At 42.5% G+C, this 20,725-nt stretch overlaps 1 protein-coding gene across 2 annotated transcripts in view; it reads left to right on the top strand.

The window, feature by feature from the left end:
• Positions 1-20,725, top strand: part of csrnp3 (cysteine-serine-rich nuclear protein 3) — a 231,627-nt gene that overhangs the window by 127,016 nt on the left and 83,886 nt on the right. For both annotated transcript variants that reach the window (XM_063052352.1, XM_063052353.1), the window contains one exon: positions 144-232. The gene's annotated coding sequence lies outside the window, so the exon portion shown is untranslated. The remainder of the gene's footprint in view (positions 1-143; positions 233-20,725) is intronic.

Below are 20,725 nucleotides of genomic sequence, written 5' to 3'. Positions count from 1 at the left end.
CTGGATTTACTGAGTATCCTGTTAGAAAATGAATCTCAGGGTTGTATTTGGTGACATGTATATACACTTTGATAATAAGTTTACTTTGAACTGTGAACTTGAATGTGGCAGCATATCAGCTAATATTTAAATTGCTATTTCAGGTGCGACACGAAGCAGAAGGATGAAGGCAGAAAAAGAGCGGGAACTAACTGGGAAATCTCAGTGAGATCCAGATTATCAAGTTTCAAAGGTGAGCTCACTTTCATGAAATATTAATAATGTCTGCTTTGAGTTGCAAATGAGTTACTCTGATTATTCAAGTGAACCATTTTGGTTGGGATATTACGGTCTTAAGTTGCATCTGCCGTCAGTGAGGATAGTTTACCAGAATTCTTCTCAGGGCTCAACGGTGCTATGTTCCTGCTCTCTGACTACAAACGGAATGCCAATAGGATTTCCCTTCCTGACTGGCGGACTCCTTGTGGTGACAGGAATCCCACTGGAGCACCTTCCCCTGCCTGTTTAGTGACCTTCATTCCAAGAAGACTTGTTGGGAACACAATAAATTCAATGAGACAGGACTCAGAATGCACTGTACTATAGTGAGAACATCCAGCCCATTGTGATGGGGAGTTGAACTCAGATGGATCTGAAAGGTAATTGATAAGCTTCACTATATTGTGATTTAATAATTATACCAAAATTAGCTTTACAAAAGGTATCATGAAAGATCACACCCATCCTGCTTATTCATGGACTGTTTGTCCTGCTCCCATCAGAGAAGAGGCTATGCAGTATCCACAGCAAATGTTCAAAAGTTTATTTACTAACAAAGTATACAGCACTGAAATACTTCAATTCCAGGTCGCCATGAAGCCAAGAAAAGAAGAGAAGGGTAGCATGATCATCCTGCCCAAGTCCCACATCCCCGCAAAAAAAGCTGAGCAAAAACGGATCAGGCACATCAACCCTCTCCCTACACAAAAACCGAACAAAACAAATCAGCCACATTGACCCCCAAATCCCTCCTCACACACAAAAACCAAGTAAAACACATCAGGCATATCAACTCCCACCAAATTTCCCTCCCTGCACAAAAACAAGACAAAATGGATCCAGCACATAAACCCCCAAATCCCTCCTCCTACACAAAAAATGAACAAAACAGGTCAGGCACATCGACCCTCGAATTCCCTTCCATACAGAAAATCCAAGCAAAATGGATCAGGCACATCAGCCCCCAAATCCCTCCTCCCGCACAAAAACCAAGCAAAACGGATCAGGCACATCGACCCTCAAATCCTTCTTCACCCACAAAAAAAAATGAACAAAATGGATCAGGCACATCAATCCTCCCCAAATCCCTTCTCCTGCACAAAAAAAACAAGCAAAACGGATCAGGCACGTCAGCCTCCAAATCCTTCTTCCCACACCATTGGACACAAAAGTGGTTACTTCCACCAAACCTTCAAGCTGATCAACATCTCCACTACATCCACGTAGGCCACTCTTCTCCACAGCTGCTCAGCACCCTTCAGCCCCCACCCCAACACACTCTGCTACGTTACTTGTACATTCAAGATTCAAGATTATGTAATATTTCCAGCGCACGAGTGCAGAGGATAATGAAATAATTGTTGCTCCAGATCCAACCCAGCACAAAACAAAATGCAATAAGTTAAAGAACACAAGTAAAAAAGCACAATAGATATCATTACATAAGACAGCTGATGTGCATTGATTGTACGTCTACCTGGCGGTAGTCGTTCAGCTCTGAAGTTGTACAGTTATTTGGTACAGGGATGATGGTAGATGACATGAAGCGGACAGTAGCCTGGATGAGTGAAGTGTTGATAATGTCCGTCACTGAGCTGGTGTGCACGATCCCTGAGTATTCGGCCTGGGATGATGTCTGGCCCTGTAGCCTTACTGGTGCTGATTCCCTGCAGTCCTCTTCACGTCTGCTGCTGTTACAAGACGTGACTGTTCACCTGAAAGGGGACTGGGAGGGGGGGCGCGAGGGTGGGTACTTTCTGGCTGTTGTTTAGCCATGTTTTGGTGAAAACCAGAATGTGGCAATTTCTCATCTCTTTCTGAGCATTCATTCTCAGTCTCAGTGAGTTCATTTTATTTTCTAGCATGTGAGCATCGGCCGGGAAAGGTGATAGTACCTGATTGGGAGAGCCTAGCTAACCCCGACTTTCTTGTGACCTTTCTGCTTCCCCTCGCACCCTCTGCATCTGCCGCGTCCTTTGGCTAAGCAGCCTCGGCTTTTTTAAGTCACTTTTTTAACCTTGAAAATGGAGGCGGTGGGGGGAGGGTGGGTTGGTCGGCTTATACTCCAGAATATATGATAACTTTGAGACTGATGGATTATAAGTAATTTTGTCTAAGATTTCAGTGGTGCCATATGTGCAGAGCGTTGGTTGACTGAAATTCCTCGCTAGAAACTTTGAAACACTATCTAAGAATTTAAGACTAGCACCAAAGGTTCAAAGTACATTTATCATCAAAGTATGTCTACAAAATACAACTCGGAGATTTATCCTGCAGGCAATCATTGTGGGCTGAAGGGCCTGTACTGTGCTGTAGTATTCTATGTTAACAAAGAAATACCATGGAATCCGTTCAAAGAAAACATCAAACACCCATCACGTGAAAAGAAGAACAAGTTGCGTAAACAACAAAAAGCAAGTGAATAACACATAGAACATCAAACATCAAACCAGCAGTCCAGTAGTATTCAGTCTGGATCAGCTCAGCTCCATGCCACAAGGTGACTGCAGATCTGTCTTCTCCGAAGTGCCCCAGTCTGCACCAATTGTCTCGGATCAAACAACTCAAAAACTGCAAAAATATGTCACCAGAATCTAGAAACACATGCAACATAAGTATCAAAGTTCCCCCCAAAAATGATTCCAGTCATGAGCCTTGCCAGTCAGTCCTTACAACGTGTAACCTAAGACTCCTGCACTTTCCTCTGACAGTAGCTAGCGAGAGAGAGGACCAGTCAAACACAGGCAGATGGCACCAAGCACCTGCCCATCCTCCACTGTCGCCTTCGTCGACTTCATCCTAGCTCAACGCCTCAGTCGGAGAAATCAATGGCTCATGGCCCATCTCCAGGCTTCTGGCCGCATGCTCTGGTCCCAACCTCACCAAGCTCCATCAGAGACAGCAAGGTACCAGGTTGCTCAATCAGCCCAAAGTCACAGGTTCCAGTCACACGCAGCTTAGTAGTAAAAGCATATTTGAAAGAAGAAGAAGTAGAAATAGCAGTTTTGTGACCTGTCTGCAGGACATCACCTTGGGTCACATTGATCACTGGTGATACCTTGAAGAGCCACTGGTGGGAGCCGGAGAAGCTGCTGCGTCTCTGTGTGCTGCCATTTTTGATTTTATACATTGTATTTTGTAGGATTGCTTTTATGGTTATATTTATTTTATGCTGCATCATATCCAGAATAACTTGGTTCCTCTTTACACTCATGTACTGAACAATGACAGCAAACAATCTTGAGCCTCTGAGTTGGCACCAGACCGGCAAAGATATTACAATTTCATTCAGTAAACATAAGCCTAGTAGCTCATAATTTGACCTTCCTCGGGAATAACGATGTGAAAAAATGTTGATAATAGGGACAGGCCAATATTTAGGAGCTGAATTTCCCTCTTGATTGACACAAGCTGATTGGAAATGCTTTATATGTTTACAAATAGATTGGTTTGACATCACAATTTTAGTGATGTTTTGTTCAGAGTTTAAACTCAGCTTGAGCTTTTAGTCGATTTGGTAGCAGACTTCAAATTGTTTTTCTTCATTTTGGGAGGTTAATGTTGTAATGCTAAGCAAAAACCTCATTTTGGTTTGAGGATTATAAATAGGGCAATGAAATGGGTTAATTAAATTATATTTTTTGAGGAAGGTTTGTAAATTTGAATGTATTCTGCCTGGGTAGTTTAAAAGTTCACAAATCAGGTACTTACCTGATTTACAAGATAATGTATTTAATTTAAATTCACCATAGTGCCCTGTTGCTTTCCTCGTCCTTTTATACATTATACAAAATGTGCAGTACATCGAAGATGCTTTAACTGTGGGAACAACTCAGCTTTCTGGCAGTAAGATGAATCCTTCATTATGGCAAGCAGAAAGCAAAAGAAAATTGAAGGCAAAGCACATGTTTAAAGTCATTATTTTCTTTTTATATAATGTAATCCTTTATATGTCCAACAACAAAATTTACAATCATTGGGTATTTCATAGACCTTTTGTTAATTAGGTTCCTTAAGGTTATTATATCCGGGGGTCTAGTGGGGATAAGTTCCCACTACCTATTAAATGCTCCCAATGGTGTGCACCTTAAATAGCCTCTGACAAACAAGTCCAGCTCCCGGCCTTCACGTGTAGCCTAACCACTGAGCCTGCTGGATACGTTTCAACTGACAGGAGAAGGGCCAAAGGTGGGTTACTGGCGCTACGGGCAGATGGGGCTTGTCAGCCGTAGTTGTTGGCTCACCTAGAAGAAGGAGAACTCTTATCTCAAACCTCTGCTGGCTCCCACTCAGGGGGAAGGCTTCCGGAGTAAACCTTGAGGTAAATTCTGGAGCTGGAGTTCTTAAGGCAGTCGTCCTACATTGAGTTCACACTATATCGTGCCTTTAGATTCATCAGCTGCATGGAGAGGCGAGCTTGCTGCACGGGTAACAACTTGCTCTCCAAATCGCAAGTCGCACCATCCTGGCTCGCATATTGACTTCGACAGCTAGGGCACAACAGCCATGGTCGACCACGACCAGTGGAGTCCATCATGTCAGTTAAAAGTTATTCAGGGAATCTCTCTGTAAACAATTCTTTTATAACTGCCAGAAGATTTCTCCATAACATGAATATATTTTTAAAAGAAGAAATTAGATACTTGTGAATATTTAAAAATATTTTTTGTTGCTGCTGCTTTGTTACCACTGTAGTGTTTTAAAAATAATTCTATAACTTATCAAAGTCCATAGTTCTCGTTGAATAAAAACAACTGAGATTTTATTACCACTGAGAATATCAACAGAAGACAAAATACCAAGCTTGAGATCAAACAGAATAAATGGACCCTGTACATAGAATTGTCATTATTTCAATCAATGAGCTTCCTGGACTTGGCAGAAGTTCCACAGTGGTTGACAGAGTTTATGCAGCAATATGATGGATTTTCTCTTTGTATGATAGACTTTCATCGAAAAGGTGACATGATAGGGCAGTGGTTAGCACGACACTATCATTACCAGCAATCAGGCTTATTGGCCGTCACTGCTTGTAAGGAGTCTGTACGTTCTCCCTGTGACTGTGTGGGTTTCCCCTGGGTATTCCGGTTTCCTCCCACTGTCCAAAGGTGTACCAGTTGGTAAGTTAATTGGTCATCATAAATTGTCCTGTGATGAGGCCAGGATTAAATCGGGCTGTGGGGTGTCGTGGCTCGAAGGGCCGGAAGTGCCTGTTCTGTGCTGTATCTCAGTAAATGGTTGTGTCTGAGGGGAGGTTGCTGCAGTAGCTATGGAGCATTATGGACAATCCCTCTCACCCCCTCCATGACATACTGGACAAACACTGGAGCACCTTTAGTCACCGACTGAATCCACCGAGGTTCACCACTCAACGTCACAGGAGATCCTTTCCCCCCATGGCTATAAGATTCTACAACTCCTCCTCCCTAAATATATAAGTATATGGTTGCATTACACATCTGTATTTTACACTATTACTTTTAAATTCACATTTTGTATTTTTTTCATACCTCAGTGTTACATATCATATTTTAAAGTATATATTTCTGACCGAGCAACCTTGCAACCATAATTTCCTTTGGGACAAATAAAGTTTTATCTTATTTTAAATAAATAATGTACCATGGAACTGTACTTTGAAAACTTGACTAGTTATTTTGGAAATTGGGGGGGAAAACTAAACCCGCAGGAAGTTTGAAATAGAAACAGAAAATATTGGAAACACTCAGCAGATTTGGTCACACACAGAGAAGCGAAATAGGTTTAATATTAAACATAAGAAAGTCTGCAGATGCTGGAAATCCAATGCAACATACACAAAATTCTGGAGGAACTCAGCAGGTCAGGCAGCATTCATGCAAATGATTTGGTCATGCGTTCGGTCAATGTTTCAGACCAAGACCCTTCTCCAGGACTGAGAAGGAAGTGGAAAGTTGCCAGAGTAAAAAAGGTAAAGAGGATAGCTAGGAGGTGGAGCCAGGTGGATAGAAAAGGTAAAGGTAAAGGGCTGGAGAGGAAGGAATCTGACAGGAGAGGAATGTGGACCATAGGAGAAAGAGAAGGAAGAGGGGCACCACGTGGAGCTGATAGATGAGAAGAGGTAAGAGGCCAGAGTGGGGATAGAAGGAGAGTGGAGGGGGAGAGATGTGTGTGAGGGCAGCATCAACAGTGGAGGAAGGGAAACCCTGTTCTTTAAAGGAGGACATCTCTGATGTCCTGGAATGGAAAGTAGCATCCAGGGAACAGATGCAGATGAGAAGAAACTGAGAAAAGGGAATAGCATTTTTAGAGGAGACAGGGCGGGAAGAGATATAGTCGAGATAACCGTGGGAGTCAGTAATTTTATCAAAGGCGTCGGTTGACAGTTTGTCTCCAGAGATTGAGACAGAGAGATTGGGAAAGGGGAGGGTGGTGTCGGAGATGGACCAAGCAAATTTAAAGGCAGAGTAGAAACTACAGGGGAATTTGATAAAGTTGACGAGCTCTGCATGGGTACATCAACCCAACACCAATGCAGTCGTCAGTGGAGAAGAGGAAAGGATGTGTTGTCATTGGAGAGGGTCCAGAGGGGGTTCATGAGGATGATTCTGGGAATGAAGGGGTTAACATCTGAGGAGCTTTTGGCAGCTTTGGCCTTGACTCATTGGAAGTTAGAATAATACGTGAAGATCTCGTTGAAGTCTACCGAATATTGAAGGACTAAGATAGAGTGGATGTGGAGAGGATGTTTCCTGTGGTAGGGGTATCCAGAAGTAGAGGGCACAGCCTTAAAATTGAGTGGTGACCTTTTAGAACAGGGGTAAGGAGGATTTTCTTTTTTAGCCAGGGAGTAGTAAATCTGTGGAATGTTCTGCCACAGACTGTGGTGAAGGCCAAGTCCATGGGTATATTTAAGGCAGAAGTTAATTGTTTCTTGATCGGCCAAGGCATCAAGGGATATGGTGAGAAGGCAGGTGTATGGGTTTGAGTGGGATCCGGGATCAGCCATGATGGAATGGCAGAGCAGAACCGAGGGGCTGAATGGCCTAATTCTGCTCCAGTGTCTTATTGTCAAAGAATTGGAGAGTATTACTGGGGAAGTCTTCAAACATAGACTTCTACATAGCCGGCATAGTGGGAGTGATGAATGGACAAGGAAACGCAGATCCCTACAGAAAGTTGGGGGTGGAGGGAGAGGGAATGGTATGTTTGGTGATACGATTTAATATTGTAGTTTTTCATCTCAAAGGTAATTTGTCAGAACTGAGAAGGAGATAAAAGAAACTTGATTAACTGCAGCGAGAGTGGACAGGGGTGGAATGTTTCTGACGGGGAAAAGTTGATGAGCTTATATATAGGTTATCTGGTCACTGAATGGGAGCCGTCAGGAAGTGGAACATCAATAAAAGAATGTAGGAGTTGCAAAGTATAGATCAGGAAGAGATGACCAGTAGACCAGGCAGGGCATGTCTTCCACTGCCAGAGGAGGAAAAAGAAGGAAAACACAAACAGGTTGAGTGACTGTCTCAAATAGATACAGAGAAAAATCAGGTTACCAAAGTTGTTGAATTGGGTATGGAGTCCAGAAGGCTGCAGTGTGCCCAGATGAAGTATGATATGCTGATCCGTAAGTCTACTTCAGTCCTCGTGGTGACTCTACAGGAAGGAGGCCACAGGTCAATAGGTCAGAATAGGAACGGGAAGGAAAATTAAAGTTTGTATTTTCTCACCAAGAAAATATAGAGGTTATTTTCTACTGCGATTGCTTGGAATTTTGATTGGTCTTGGGCCCAAATAAAATCACGTGCAGTAATTTTAAATTATATTGGTCAGTTTGACTCTCATTTGATGCTGTAAAGTTTGGAACAAAATTTTTGTGCACCATCAAAGTTCAAAATACATTTGTTATCAAAGTGTATACAAAGTATACAACCTTGATTTTCTTCTTATTGCAGACGGCCACAAAACAAAGAAATACAGAGGAGTCTGGTAGAACAAAGGGATCTGGGAATATTGGTTCATAATTCATTAAGCGTGACGTCTAAGTTCGTAAAGAAAGCTTTTGGCACTTAGGGCTTCATAAATCAATGTTTGAGTATAGGAGATGCAATGTTATGTTGAAGTTCTATAAGATGCTGGTGAGGCCTAATTTGGAGTACTGTGTGCAGTTTTGGTCACCTACCTACAGGAAAGATGCAAATAAGGTTGAAAGAGTAGAGAGAAAATTTATATGGATGTTCCCATGTCTGGAGCACCTGAGTTATATGGAAAGATTGAATAGATTAGGACTGTATTCTTTAGAACGTAGGAGATTGAGAGGAGAGTTGATAGAGGTATACAGAATTATGAGGAGTATGGATGGGAGAAAATGCAAGCAGGCTTTTTCCACCGAGACTCCAATAAGAGGTCATGGGTTAAGGGTGAAAGGTGAGAAGTTTATTGGGAACATGAGAGGAAACCTCTTCACTCAGAGGGTTGTGAGAGAGTGGAATGAACTTCCAGCACAAGTGGTGCATACGAGCTCAATTTCAGCATTTAAGAGAAGTTTAGATAGGTACATGGATGGTAGGGGTGTGGAGGGTTATGGTCCCGGTTGCAGGTTGATGGGAGAGGGCAGTTTCAATGGTTTTGCCATGTGGACTTGATGGGGCGATTGGCCTGGTTCTGTGCTGTACTACTTTACGACTATTTACATAATTCGTTATGGGTTACATGTAAATGTACATGACTGGCATCTGTCATTATGCCACCACATCATGTGTGTGCACCTCACCAAAGTAAAACTAAACCAAGTAGAGATACTCTTGAGAAAGTTGGCAGAAGCTGGAAATCCAAAGCAACACAGATAAAATGCTGGAGGAACTCGACAAATCAGGCAGCATCCATGGAAATGAAGCAACAGTCAAAGTTTCGAGCAGAGACTCTTGTTCAGGACTGAGAAGGAAGGGTGAAAAGATGGAGGGAGGGCCACAGCCAGATATCCTTCCTGGGAGCTTGCCTTCTCCACCATCTTCTCTAGCCCTTGACCTTTCCCAGCCACCTCACTTCATCTATCACCTTCCAGCTAGTCTCTTTCCCTTCCCCCAGCTTTTCATTCTGGCACCTTTCCCCTTCCTTCTCAGTCCTGAAGAAGGGTCTCGGCCCCGAACGTTGACTGTTTGTTCTTTTCCATAGATGCTGCCTCACCTGCTGAGTTCCTCCAGCATCTTTGAAATAGACACGTTTATCCCTGGCTCCTGTGTTTTTCTTTTAATTACGAGGGGTGATTGAGAAGTTTGTGGCCTAAGGTAGAAGGAGATGAGTTATACGCTCTTGTTACATGCATATGCAGTTCAACTCTTTGAGTGAAATTGGAGAAAGTTTGAAGTTAATAACTCATCTCCTTCTACCTTGGGCCACGAATGTGTCAATCACCCCTGCTGCGGACCACTTCTGGAGGTCCAAGACGCCGACTTCTACAAAGAAGGGATCCGTATGCTTCACGACCGCTGGACTAAATGTGTACATGTAGGAGGGGACTATGTTGAAAAATAAGTGTGCTAGGTTTTCTAAAATTGACTCCTTCTGCCTTAGGACGCAAACTTATCAATCACCCCTTGTAGTTTTTGGAGCTACAACACATAACAATAACCATTATCAAAAAAGTAGTTCATTACAATGGCATAGAGCCTTACTGAGACTGGACCTGGAGTATTGTGTTCAGCTTTGCACTCCGTAATGAAGAAAGGATACCTTTCCCATAGAGGGAGTGTAGCAGAGATTCACTGTACTGGTCTAGTGATGTCAGGTTGTTAGTTTGAGGGTACATTGAATCGAATGAGAGGTAGTCTCATTGCAACTTATAAAAGCTTGTTTGTAATTTGTTCACTGAGCTTGGAGGTTACGTTGCATGTTTACCCACCTTGATAGCAACATTCTGCAATCCAAAATTTCTTCATATAGTTGCTGTCCATCAACATCAGAGCTGTACAATTCACCCAGATTTTTGTACTTCTTTAGGTCATTACTGTCGGTGGCGTAACACAGTCCACATCGAGAAGGAACCCAAACTTGGCATCAGTGTCGTGCAAACAAGAGAACCTTTCATCCATTTCTATGTGAAGACTGTCAAGTGATCCCTTCATGATTCTTTCTCTTTCCTGCTTAGCTGTTAACCCAGCATCTCTCGAGTTCTCATCAGCCATTCGTTTCTTTCATCTTTGACGTCTTTCATCTTCAATATTCCATTCTTGACAGAGACTGACACCTTCTTCGAGTGACTCACTGACCAACACTTCTCTTTCATCATAAAAATGATCTGGGAGGGCTTTCAAATCCAGGGCAGCATCGTGGAAGTTCATGCTAGAATCCTGCAGCCTCTTTTGAATACAGTTAATGCGAATGAGTACCTTGTTCCAAAATCCTAGCAAAATCAGAAAAGCGTAACTCAACATGCGGTTGTACAGCTGCCTTGCGTCACTTCTTGTTTCACTGGTCTCGTTTTCATTGTCTATCATGTCCTGGAGAACTTGAAGTATCTCCAAGGTACTTGTTGACGGACTTCACTGCTTCTGTCCTTGCACTCCACCTGATTTTGGACTTCAACTTAACAACCACAGGCATGGCGTTTTTGAGTTTTTCCCAGTGCTGTGTTGAACAAGAGAAAAGCACGTAGAGAGCTTCGATGGTTCCAAAAAACGTGGCCACCATTGTATCTTGCTTGGCTGCATGTACACCCACCAAGTTGAGTGAGTAATTGTCACAATTCACAAACACTGCCAGTTTGTTTTTCTCACTTATTCTTTGATGAACACCACCTCTATGTCCAGCCATCACAGCAGTGTTGTCATAGCACTGTGACCGACAGTCTTGTAGTTCCATTTCGTCCTTCTCTAGCTGTTTCAAGATGTCTTCAACCAAGCTCTCAGCATCCTTCTGGCTTATCTGGATAAAACCAAGAAAGGACTCTCTAACGCGGCCTGTTTTCCTCTCAAAATCAACTATCACATATCTCACTACTTCTGACATCTGCTCATGGTGTGCCTGATCAGGAGTCGAATCGAATATGAAGCCATAGTATTTGGCTTTACGAATGCCTCTCAGTAAACTCTGGCGAACAGTGGATGCCATCATGTGGATGAATTTGTTCTGGACACCCGGTGAAAGATAAGACGTGGATCCAGGATAATTTTCAAATGAAAGGTGTTCTTTTATGACAGGGTCAAAGATGGCCAGTAGTTTCAGTAAGTCAAGGAAATTTCCCACGTTGGCGTCATCGTCTAGCTGAAGTGACTCCCTGTCCCCTTGCAAAGCCAGGTTCTGAGTCGCAAGGAATTTTATGCAGTGAAGGATTCTCGGCAAGATATCACGCCACTTCTGCTTATCCTTCTCAATCTGTGACTGAAATACCGCGTCAATAACTCCTCTGTGTCCAGCTAAATTTCCTTCCATTTCTTTCCACTGTGTGAAGCATTCCCAATGATTCTTGGCATTTTCATGAACACTAATCCTTTCAGGTGCTTTCCACTGGTTGAATCCACTTTCCTGCTCCAATGAGGGTTGATGGTCTGACCGGGAATAGAGAAGACAACAGATATAAAATGCAAACTTTTTAGAAGGGAAATAGACCAGCCACGAGCAAGTCACTTCCTCACCATGACTATTTCCCAATTTCCTCTTGAACCAAGTTTTGTTCATCGAGCGGTTATTTGTTGGTGGGAAAGGCCCCTCACTGTTCTGGAAATACTTTGAACCCAGCTTTATTATTTCTGTTCTCAACGCGTCAGGCAGGATTGCTTTTCCAGTATCCTTGTGGAACTTCAGAAGTCCAATGTCATGCTGTTCAGTCGAGGCTCTTTGACACCATCCAGTTCTCTAGGTTCAGTGTCATCAGGTTCAATCTCGTCAGGTAAAATCTCATCAATAAACTCAACATCACCACCCCCTCCATCATCTTCCCCTCCTGTCATGTCCACATTCTCTGTGGCAGCCTCACTCTTAATCTCATTGTACTCCGATTTATCTGACTTGACTTCCTCCTCGGCTTGTGACGCATTTGTACTTGATCCACCTTTGGATTCTAACAGACTTGTAGCAGGTGCAGGTGACTCCATGGAACGTGTCGAACTACTTGTTCCGGGCTTTTCAAAGAAGGGCATAAAGAACTTGCTCGACTTCTTGGCTTCCTCCTCTGCCTCCAACTTTCGTCTCTTCCGTCCTTCAACTCCACTTTCCTTCTTCATGAAGAAACGTTTCATGGTCTTCTTACACAATGCTCTGAAATAAGGCCATCCCAGTGCTTCTCACCCATGATAATCAAAGACAGATCATACATCTGAAGAAAATTCTTTTTTCACTATCCGAGGATGGCTTGTCTGACTTTAATAGAAACTGCTCAGTGGCTCCCCCCACCCCCTTCAAGTGGCGCCCAGGGCACGTGCCATACCTGCCATACCTTAGATACGCCACTGTTCCTGATGCACATTAACAGAAGCTACCAGAGCTGGAAACTGAGAATTTGTGCAGCAGTTAAAAGGGGCTTAATTTCACAGAAACACACTACCATCATTCTGGTTTTAATCACCAGGACAATTTCCAGTGTACAGATCATGATTTTTATATATTGTTGCTTCACATCCCTTTAGTCTCTTCACCTATAATGAAAGCCATTCTTGCTGCTCTCTTCTGAGAGGCATAATAACGTGGAGGGTCAATTATATCTTCAATTGTCGTCACCATCACCAGTATCTGAACTCTGAAGATAGTGGATGAAATACTAAGTAGTTGAGGGACTCCATATGCAGCTTCTAAATTCAATGCACAGGGTCTATCAGTCATGCATCACCTTCCTAGATCAAAGAAAGAAGAATTCAGTGCCTCTCTTTGAAACCTCCTTCAACAGGATCTCTGGACTATAAATCATAGCTTGCCCAAGGCTGAGAAATAGGTCATCTTCTTTCCATAAGGAGAGAGTTCATGCCTTTGCAATTTGGTCTGCATTCTCGCGTAAAGGCCATGTTCAACTACACAGATGATGTAGATAAATTGAGAATGATTCTGGGAATGAAAGGGTTAAATGAGGAGTGTTTGATGGCTCTGGGCCTATATTTGCTGGAAAGGATGTGCTGACATTGTAGTGGGTTCAAAGGAGCTTCATGAAAATGATTCTTGTATTGAAAGGCTAATCATTTGAGGAGCATTTGATGGCTCTGGGCCTGTACTCGCTGGAATTTAGAAGAATGAGGGAAGATCTCAATGAAACCTATTGAATGCTGAAAGGCCTAGAGAGAGTGGATAGATGGGAAAAAGTGTTTCTTTTGGTGGCCAGAGGGCACAGCCTCAAAATGGAACTGAAATGAGGAGGGGTTTCTTTAGCTGGATGGTGGTGAATCTGTGGTAGTCATTGCCACAGGTGGCTTTGGAGGCCTGGTCACTGAGTGCTTTTAAGGCGGAGGTTGATAGGTTCTCGATTAGTCAGGGCATGGAAGGTTATGGCAGAGAATGTAGGAGAATGGGGTTAAGAGGGCAATAGATCAGCCATGATGAAATGCAGCAGACTCAATGGACTGAATGGCCTAATTCTGCTTATGTCTTATGGCCTTATGTATAAGGTACTAAAAGCACTGAAACTCAGAACAACTGCGTGTCTTCAGAAAGGAATACCCATAACAGCCAGAAGTTGCAGGAGTATCAAGCCAGTAATATCAGGCAAGACATTGAGGAAAAAAATGCCGCAGAGTTGTAAACCCCGCCAGCTCCATTACAGACAAGAGCCATCCCCCCATCAAAGACGTCTTCAAAATGCGTTGCCTCAAGAAAGTGGTAAAAACATTAAGGACCCTCATCATCTAGGGTGTGCTCTCTTCTCATTGCCACCATCGGGGGGGAGCTGAAAATGCACACTCAGAAGTTCTAGAAACCAGCTCCTTCCCCACCGCCATCAGATTTCTGAATGGAGTACCAACATTACCTCACCATTTTCATCTCTTTTAACACAGGTCTTGTTTTTATCTCTTATTGTAGCTGATAGTCATGTTAACGTATTGTACTGTACGCGACAGATAAAAGCAACAAAATTCACTTCATGTCAGTGATGATAAACCAGATCTGATTCTTTGTGGCATAACAGGCTGTTGCCTTTTATCTTCAGTTGCAAAAGCTGTAACATGCTGCTGTTAGTGAACACTGAGAGCAGAAGGACAGAGTACAGTTAGAATGAAAGGATAGTCCATACAAATCTGGCTACTGATCTTCTCCATAACCACACCTGGCCTTGGCATGTAATGAAAGTAAAGGACTTGGACCATAAGATATAGAAGCAGAATTACGCCATTTGGCCCATCGAGTCTGCTCCACCATTTCATCATGGCTGATCCATTTCCCTCTCAACCCCAATCTCCTGCCGCCTTCCCATAGGCCTTCATGCCCTGACCAAATAGTGGGCTTGTTTTACTAAACAATTTGTTCAAGTATTAACTTTTCACAACATCAAATACTTTACAGCGAGTGAAACACACAAAATGCTGTAGGCCAGACAGCATCTATGGAAAAAAAATACCTTTGATGTTTCACGCCAAGACCCTTTGGCAGGATGTCTTACCCCTTCCTTTCCAGTTCCGCCGGAGGGTCTCGGCCCAAATCAATGACTGTACTTTTTTCCATAGATGCTTCCTGGCCTGCTGAGTTCCTCCAGCATTTTGGGTGTGTTGATTGGATTTCCAACATTTACAGAATTTCTCTTGTTTGTGATTGGATTAGAGCTAGTGAAGTAACTTGTAACTTTGAGAAATACTGCAGTTAATGTTAATACTGTATTAAGGTTCCACCAATATCAATGTTCCCTAAGTAGAAAAACTCAAGTCCCAGGCACCCACCACTTCTTCTCCCTCTTAAACCTACAGCACTATGCAAAAGTCTTAGGCACATATATCTAGCTAGGGTGCCTAAGACTTTTGCACAGTACTGTATTTGTTAATGTAGAGTAGAGAGCGAGTTTGTAAATTTGGCAGGAGTGAAGGATGTTGGGAAAGGTGAGGTGCAGCATCACGGGAGGGGTGTGGGACTGGTGGCAGAGATGGAGTGCCAGGGGCAGAGGGTGGTGTGGGTGCAGGCACACCCAGCCCTGAGACACCAGGCGAGGTCATTTGATTCCAAACAATTGGTCTATTGATCACTACAGAATGTCTTTCTGGTGCCTCCTGCTCCCTCCTATCTCCCTGCCCTTTTTCCCAACCATGATTCCCCTCTCACTGCCCCCTTCCCACTCTCAGTCCACAATAGTATCAGTTCATACCAGTTTCAGGTTTATATCACTCACATACAGTATTTCATGAAATTTGTTTTTTGTGGGAGTAGTATAGTGCAATTATATATATAATGCCTAAGGCTTTTGCACAGTACTTTCCATAGCCTCCACATGCTTTAGTTTTTACATCTTGAACCCAGTGGTGTGACTCCGAAGGCTCCCTGTACCACCTTGCTGATGGCAGCAATGAGAAGAGAGCATGGCCTGGGTGGTGGGGATCACTCATGATGGATGCTGATGAAGGAAGTTTGAAGAAAAGGGGAATTACAAAAACTGTATGGGGAATTGGAAAAAGTAGTGTTTAAAAGAGATGTTGCTATTAACCTTGATAAAGAGAACAACTTGTAACTTCTAGATAAGCAAATGGAAAGTTCCATTAGGTTTTACTTGGCGGTCGTATTATATAGGACATCAATGTGTAGCTGCCTGGGATTCTTTAGATTACCTTCTTATGCCGCTGGGAAGAAGATGTTAGCCCACACTTGCTGTAAAAGACATGTAATAGATGTGCATTGTACAAGGAAATCCAAATGAAGAGCAAACTTCTTTAATGCAGCATCTTTGAAAATCAATCACCTTTTGTTTTGAAGTAGCATGTGTCTGGATAAAATATTGAACAAAACTTATGAATACTGGAAAAAAAGCTTGATTCCATTTCTTTATACATAAAATTCTGTATGCTCATGGACAAATCCCTTGTGGCAACAATATAATGGCAGGTGAAAGCATATTTTCAGTCAGTATAAGAGATTTTGAAAGTTATGCTGTTTCATAGTTGACACATTTTAACTGCCACATACAATCTGGAAGTTCCCAGTGGCCAAACATTTTAATTCTGATTCTGATTCCTGTTCTGACATGTCTGTCCTTGGCCTCCAGTTGTGCCACAATGAGGCCAGCTTCAGTGGAAGAACAACATATTCCATCTGGGTAGCCTTCAACCTGATGGCATGAATATAGATTTCTCCTTCCAGTAAAAAATTTTTCCCTCCCACTCACTTCTTCATCTATTCCCCACTCTGGCCTCTCACCTGCCCCTCACCTCTCCCTGGGTCCCCTCAGCCTTCCCTTTCTTCGATGCTCCACTCTCCTCTCCTAGCAGATGCCTTTGCCTTTCCTACCCATCGGGCTTCACCCATCACCTTTTAGCTATCCTCTTTCCCTTGCTCCAACTTTTTTTATTCTAGCATCTTTCCCCCTTCCTTTCCAGTTCTGATGAAGGGCCTTGGCCCAAAATGTCGACTGTTTACAATTTCCATTGCTGCTGCCTAGCCTGCTGAGTTCCTCCAGCATTTTGTGTTTGTTGCTCCTAGCATGTAATTTAAAAATCGGTGAAAGCAAGTTTGTTTGTATTTAAAGCTGGCGTCTGTTTTTCTTCCCAAAATCTTTGGCCTTTTTTCCCTCAGAATGTAAGACACAAAGTATTTTTACCTACAGGATTATGGCATTGTGTTGAAATGCAATTCTGAACCGGCCAGTCAAGCGCGTAGATGACAAAAGCTTTGATCTTTGAAATGGTATAATGTTCTGCTTTTGGTAAAATGTTAACAGATATTTTCAGTAATTGAACAGCACAGAATAATTATTCTATTTAGAGTTTCTAATGTCCTAGTTACGTCAAACAAAGTAATATGATACAGAAGTAAGTGGAAACGAATATTTAACAACCACTGAAATGTGATTTGATTCACATGTTCAACTTTTTAAAAAGTATGCAGTGGAGTTGTCTGTTGCAGGCAGTGCGATAACCAACGCATGTTTTCAGCCATTTTGATTCTGAGATGAGGTAGGTGATTATGTAGTAAGCCATCATATCTTCAAAGTATGTCCAAGACTTGTCAGCATTTCTGGCACCAAACTAAAACGGGAAAGACATTGCAGTTAGTCACAACTTAATCCTCACCTGTATTAAGTTACATGATTTCAGTCGGGGAAATGGTTGAGGCCACAACTGGTTTCAATATCCCCAGGATGGAGACAGGAAAATCAGGCAGCAAACTTTCTCTTGATTGTTATTCAATGGTTTTCATTGGAATGTCTTGCCATTAACTACGTCAGAAATGGCTTGAACACGATGAACAGTCCAAAGAGTCTGCTGATTTCAGACGTGAAGGATTTATCCAAGGTACTCTGCAGTTTGAAATGTTGTATCTTAGTAAGAAAAAAAGGGAAACTTTTTTAAAAAAGTGTGGAATATTGGAAAAAATGGAAATATGTGATTATAACTTTATGTATTGCTTTCTTTTAGAAAATATCTGCTAGGGTCAGAGTTACCAAGAGCTGAGTTTATTTATTAAATTGGAGGCCATCAACTCTGCCTGTAGGTCTAGTTATAATGACAATCTATTATAATTGGCAGTCTGATATATGAAGAGACTCTGTAGTTTATGAGGCTGTGCTTATTGCTGAGAATGAGACAAGGAAGCGCATGTCTCAGAAAAAAAATCTGTCTGGCCTGATGGTTTTGTCTGAAGAAACATTCTGTTTTCCTTCTAAGGTGGATAATTGATTAAAAATAAAATATAATGGTAAACACATTGTTCTAATGAAATCACAAACACGGCAAGCAAACCTTTTGCAGAATCAAAAGCACGTCAGTGTATGCAATGCATTTTGGTTAATGGGACCATCAGTTCAACGGGACAGCTGCATATTTGGAACAAATCTTCTTTAAAAACGAATCGAGAAAATGGTCAGGTTCCTAGAGATGCTGCCTGGCTTGCTGCGTTCACCAGCAACTTTGATGTGTGGCTAATTGTGGCAGCTGTTTAATTGTGCCAAAATGTACTGGTCCTGATGTGTCCCAATTAACTAGAATCCACTGTATTTTGGCAGGTTAACTACATAAAATAATTGTAGCAGCTACGTTTTACCAGAAGCCATAACCATATGATATAGGAGCAGAATCAGACCATCTGGCCCATCGAGTCTGCTCTACCATTTCATCATGGCTGATCCAAATTTCCTCTGTCCCAGTCTACTGCCTTTTCCTCATATCCCTTCATACCCTCACCGATCAAGAATCTATCAACGTCTGCCTTAAATATACATATTAAATATACATAAAGACTTGGCCTTCACAGCTGATTGTGGCAAGGAATTCCACATATTCACCACTCGCTGGCTAAAGAAATTCTTCCTCACCTCCGTCCTAAAAGGACACCCCTTTATTCTGAGGCTGTGTCTTCTAGTCTTAGACTCTTCCACCATAGGAAGCATTCTCTCCACATCCACTCTATCAAGGCCTTTCACTATTCGATAGGTTTCAATGAAGTCACCCCTCATTCTTATGAATTCTAGTGAATACAGGCCTAGAGCCATCAAATGATCTTTGTATGACAAACCATTCAAACCTGCAATAATTTTCCTGAACCTCCTTTGAAACTTCTCCAATTTCCAAATGTCCTTGCTAAGGTAAGGGGCCCAAAACTGCTCACAATACCCCAAATGAAGCCTCACCGGTAATGGATAAAGTCTCAACATTGCATCATTGCTTTTATATTCTAGTCCTCCTGAAATGAATGCTACCATTTCATTTGCATCCTTCACCATAGATTTCACCTTCAAATTAATCTTTAGGGAATTCTGCACAAGGACTCCCATGACCCTTCGTACCTCAGATTTTTTGTATTTTCTCTCCATTTGGAAAATAGGCAACCCTTTCACTTCCTCCACCAATGTGCATGACCACTTCCCGACACTGTATTTCATTTGCCACTTCTTTGCCCATTCTCCTTAGCAAAGTCCTTCTGTAGCCTCTTTACATCCTCAAAACTACCTGCCCCTCCACCTATAAACGAGAGAAAATCTTCAGAAGCAAGAAATTCAAGCAACACACACACAAAATGCTGGAGGAACTCAGCAGGCCAGGTGGCGTATGGAAAAAAAGCACAGTCAACGTTTCAGGCCAAAGGGTCTTGGCCCGAAACGTCGACTGTACTTTTTTCTGTATGTGCTGCCTGGCCTGCTGAGTTCCTCCAGCATTTTGTATCTGCTGCTTGCCCCTCCACCTATCTTCATATCATCTGCAAACTTTGCAACAAAGCCATCAATTCCATCATCAAAACCATTGGCATATAACGTACAAGTAATTGGTCCCAACACAGACCTCTGTAGAACACCACTAGTCACTGGCAGCCAACCAGAAAAGGCTCCCTTTATTCCCACCCTTTGCCTGCTGCCAATCAGCCTCTGCATTATCCATGCTAGAATCTCTCCTGCAGTGGAGGCCAAGTCATTGGGTATGTTTAAGGTAGAGGTTGTTAGGTTAATTAATCGAGGTGTCAATGGTTACAGGGAGAAGGCAGGAGATTGGGGCTGAGAGGAAATTGGTTCAGTCATGATGAGATGGCAGAACAGACTGAATGGGCCAAATGATCTAATTCTGCTCCTCTATCCTATGGTCAAAACCATGGGCTCGTAGCTTGTTAAGCAGCTGCGTGTGGCACCTTGTCAAAGGCCTTCTGAAAATCCAAGTACACAACATCAACCAAATCTGCTTTGTCTATCCTGCTTGTTATTTCTTCAAAGAATTCCAACAGATTTGTCCGACAAGATTTTCCCTAGAGGATACAGGCTGACTATGCCAATTTTATCATTTACATCCAAGTACCCTAAAACCGCATCCTTAACAATCGACTCCAACATCTTCCCAACCACTGACATCAGACTAACTGGCCTATAATTTCCTTTCTTCTGCCTCTGTCCTTCTTGAAGAATGAAATGACATTTGCAATTTTCCAGTCTTCCTGAACTATTCCAGAATCTAGTGATTCTTGAAAGATCATTACTAATGCCTCCATAATCTCTTCAGCCACCTCTTTCACAACCCTGGAGCCTACACCATCTCTCCCAGGCCTTTCAATTTCCCAAGAACCTTCCCTCTAGTTGTGGTAACTTCATACACTGCATGACGCCTGAGACCTGGAACTTCCACCACTCTGCTAGTGTCTTCCACAGTGAAGACCTGCAAAATGCTTATTTTGTTCGTCGGCCATTTCGTATTCCACCTTACTATCTCTCCGCCATTTTTTTCCAGCGGTCCGATATCCACTTTAGTGTTATTTTGCACTTTATATATCTGACGAAACTTTTTATTATTATTGCCGAGCTCACATTTGTATTCCATCTTTAATGACTTTTTAGTGCCTTTTGTGTTTTTTCAAAAGCTCCCCAATCCTCTAACTTCACACTGATTTTTTCTCT

This window comes from Mobula hypostoma, chromosome 6 (assembly GCF_963921235.1).
Source record: "Mobula hypostoma chromosome 6, sMobHyp1.1, whole genome shotgun sequence".
Lineage (NCBI taxonomy): Eukaryota > Metazoa > Chordata > Chondrichthyes > Myliobatiformes > Myliobatidae > Mobula > Mobula hypostoma.
This window is presented reverse-complemented; position numbering and strand designations above follow the sequence as displayed.